Below are 3,871 nucleotides of genomic sequence, written 5' to 3'. Positions count from 1 at the left end.
CTTCTCAGCTCCCCCTAAACCCATCTCAGCTCCTGTAAACCCATCTCGGCTCCCCCCAAACCCTTCTCAGCTCCCCCAAACCCATCTTGGCTCCCCTAAAACCCATATTGGCTCCCCCTAAACCCCATCTGAGCTCCCCAAACCTATCTCGGCTCCCCTAAAACCCATCCCTGTCACCCCTCAACCCCATCCCAGCTCCCCAAACCCATCTCAGCTCCCCCAAAACCTATCTGAGCTCCCCAAACCCATCCTGGCTCCCCTAAACCACTTCTCAGCTCCCCCTAAACCCATCTCAGCTCCCCTAAACCCATCTCGGCTCCCCTAAAACCCTTCTCAGCTCCCCAAACCTATCTCGGCTCCCCGTAAAACCCATCCCTGTCCCTCCTCAGCCCCATCCCAGCTCCCCAAACCCATCTCAGCTCCCCTAAGACCCTTCTCAGCTCCCCTAAAGCCCATCTCAGTTCCCCCCAAACCCATCCTGGCTCCCACAAACCTATCTCAGCTCCCCTAAACCCCTTCTCAGCTCTCCCTGAGGAGAGGGACATGGGGGACACAGGGGTATAGGGATGGGGGGACATGGGGACACAGGGATATAGGGGACACAGGGATATAGGGGGTGGGGGGATATGCCTTCCCTGAGCCGGGAAAAGCCCAGGGAAACCCCATTGGGAGCGGGGCAGGCGACGCTGGGCTCCTGACACCCGGTAGGGGTCAGTCCTGGCGGCTCCCGCAGGAGATTTAAATGCTCCCACAGCCCAATACCCTCCAATCCTGTCTCCTGGGGGAGGTTTTCAGCGCAGTCCCCATGCTCCACATGTCTGGGTTGGGGTGCAGATGGCCAGGCATGGCCACCCCTTGGACCTGACCATAGGCAGATGGGCTGGGCCATCCTTAGCTCATGCTTTTCCAGGACACATCTGCCAGGGTGATTCCAGCAAGGAGGGAAAGCAAACAACATCGTCCTCTCCCAACCCTCAGACCTAAATTCCACCACTCAACCATGTCCTTAGCACATCTCCAAGTCTTTTAAATCCCTCCAGGGGTGGGGGCTCCACCACTGCCCTGGGCAGCCTCAGCTGGACTGGATGATCCTTCTGGGCCCCTTCCATCTCAGGGCATTCCATGATTCACCACGCTCCTCCCAGCCCCACAGCGAACCTCCCCTTGCTCCTCTCCTGCTGCCCAGGCCACCCCAACTGAGGTCCAGGGTCCCTGTCCTGCAGGGCTGCCCCAGGCCAGGCTGTAGTGGCCGAGGATGTCCTGCTGACGGAGCACTCTGCCTTGCAGCTCTGCCATGCCCATATGGGAGTTCATATTCTCCATGCCCCAAGCGATGGAGTCTTGATGGAACTGTTCAACTGGCATCAGGCGAAACACAATCAGCTCCTCTACACTTTGCCTGAGGACACTGGGATCTTTCAGTTGCTGGTGAGTTACCACCCAAAGCCCTGGTGGCATTGGCCTCAGCTGCTGGTGGAACCCAGAGCTGCACAGAGCAGGGAGCCCCACCTGCTCTGCCGCTCACTCACTGCTGCCTTTCTCCCAGGTCCTGGCCTGCAAGGACTTTGAAAATGAGAACTTTAAAGGACTCTACAAATTCTGGAGACACCTGAGATGCCCAAGCCCAGCTTTGCGCCCACTGGTTCTCCAAGGTCTCATCACACTCTCTCAGAGAGCCAAGATGGTGAGCACGGCATGGCCGAGGGCAACTGGGAGCTGGGGCAGTGGGGAAGGTGGTGGTTTGGCCTTGGCTGGAGTCAGGTGATAGAGTAATGGCCCCTAGCACCATCCCTGCCATGGTGGTCACCTGGGGAGCTTTCCAGGCATGGAGCTTTTCCCAACAAGGAAATTCTCTTCTTCATGCAGGCAAGAAGAATGAAGAGCCTCCTGCCAGATGTGGTTGAGGACCTGGAGGACAGCAACACAGATGTTGTTACAAAGGCCCTGGTGACCCTCCAAAACATGACAGGTCACCTAAAGAAGAAGGAGGCCAGCTCCATCACCGCGCAGCTGGTGGAGAAGCTGCTGCCCCTCTTTCATCACGTAAGGCTATGGGAGAGCCCGAGCCCTGCAGACGGGCACTGGGCATGGACAACTGCAGCACCTGGAGTAGGGGCTTCTGCTCACCTTTCTCCCCTGAGTTTTGCAGCCCAGGTTCTCCCTGAGAGCTGCTCTGAGAGCCCCGAGGGCTCCTCCTTCCCTAGCTGCGCTGGGGAACAGGACCAGATCTTCTCCCCAGGCAGCGTGGCCAGGGGTGCGTGGCCCACAGCCATTGCCGAGGACCAGCCCGGTCTCCTCCTCAGCCCATTTTGGCGGGAAGTCATCCCTAATGTGGCTGGTGGAGCTGGTGGGGAGCACAGGCCGGTCAGGAGAGCCCATTGAGGGGCCTTGGACAAGTTAGAGGCCATTCAACTGCACCTACAGAGTTGTCCCACACCTCCAGTGGCCAAATCCAACCCTGGAGCATCTCCCTGCCCATCAGCCATGGTGACACTACCGCTCACCATGGGCGAAGAGATCTTGATTCTGAAGTCCTGCTGTCCTTCTCCCTGCCAGGAGCTCAGCCCGGTGAGAGAACAAGCCATCAGGTTCTTCACTGAGCAGCTGAAGAGCGTGGTGTGGATCCACAAGAGACAGATGAAGGAGAAACTGCGAAGGACCCTGTTCCCACTCATTGTTCGCATACAGGACGAAACGCCAGGCGTGGCCAAGGTACGGATATCAAAGCTGAGCTGTGATGCAGAGAGGAGACTCCCAGGCACCTGGGCCAGGGCACGTCTCACCTTCCTAAGGCCACCATCGCCCCACCAACAAAGCCAAGAGGAGGAGGACGCCAAGTCTCCTTGCCCAGGCTGTGGGGCCATCTCCCACCTTCTGCTGCTCCACAGGCCTCCCAGGAAGATCTCCTGGCTGCGGCAAAGTTCCTGGGCTGGAAACTGCCCAAATGCCACGTTCAGACAAAGCTGATGTGGGTGATCGCAGACTACTTGGTGAGAAGATCCTCCAAACCTCAGGGCCCACAGTGGACGAGGGCTGCCCCACACGTCTGGGGTGTGGGTCTCACCCACCTTGCTCCAGCCTGGAGCCCACAGCCTGGAGATGTGTCCTTGCTCCCTGGCCTCAAGAACAGAGCCCCCAAGGGCTCTTCTCCACGCTCTGTGGGATGGAGAGCTCCCAGCAATGGGGGATAATGGGAGGAGGGACTGGGGTGGCCAGCTGGGGAGGGACTGGGACATGCCTGTACTCTTGTGGTCTCTCCAGCTGAATCAGGACAAGAAGAGGGCTGAGGACTACTTAAACCAGAGCCTGCAGTACCTGAATGCTCCTCAGGATGTAGTGCGAGAGGCAGCTGTGACGTTCCTTGGTGAGCCACCACCCCTTGGTCCCTCTTTGGGGACACCCTTGTCCCTGTTCCCACCACGGCACTGGGGAGCAAGGGGGATCTGATGGAGCTCTGTCCCTAGCTCTTGCTGCTCAGACCTTGAAGGACAAAAACCCACAGAAGATGTTAGAGATCTGCAGAGATGAGGAGGGGCAAGGTTGGGTTGGCCAGGGCTGGTGGGACAGGGGATGGGGTTCTACCATGCCAGGTCCTGCTCTGAGGAAGCCTGTGTGGTGCAGTTGGGGCATTCCTGCCCAACAGCTGTTATCTGGATGGGGTCTGGAGGGGATGCTTGGAGGTCTCTGTAGACACGAGGCTTCATCTCAGCTCTGGTTTTCTCCATCACAGACCTTGAACCCCTCAGAACAGATACCTCCCACGCAATCTGTAACGTAACAAAAACGGCTATCCGCTTGCTGACCCCTGAACAGAGGAACCGAGAAACAGAAAGCCTTCTGCGAAGGATCTTCTGCTGTTGGCGCTGAGCCA

The sequence above is a fragment of the Phaenicophaeus curvirostris genome, unplaced genomic scaffold (genome assembly GCF_032191515.1).
Source record: "Phaenicophaeus curvirostris isolate KB17595 unplaced genomic scaffold, BPBGC_Pcur_1.0 scaffold_214, whole genome shotgun sequence".
Classification (NCBI taxonomy): Eukaryota; Metazoa; Chordata; class Aves; order Cuculiformes; family Cuculidae; genus Phaenicophaeus; species Phaenicophaeus curvirostris.
The sequence above is the reverse complement of the archived record's forward strand: the minus strand, read 5'-3'. Positions refer to the sequence as shown.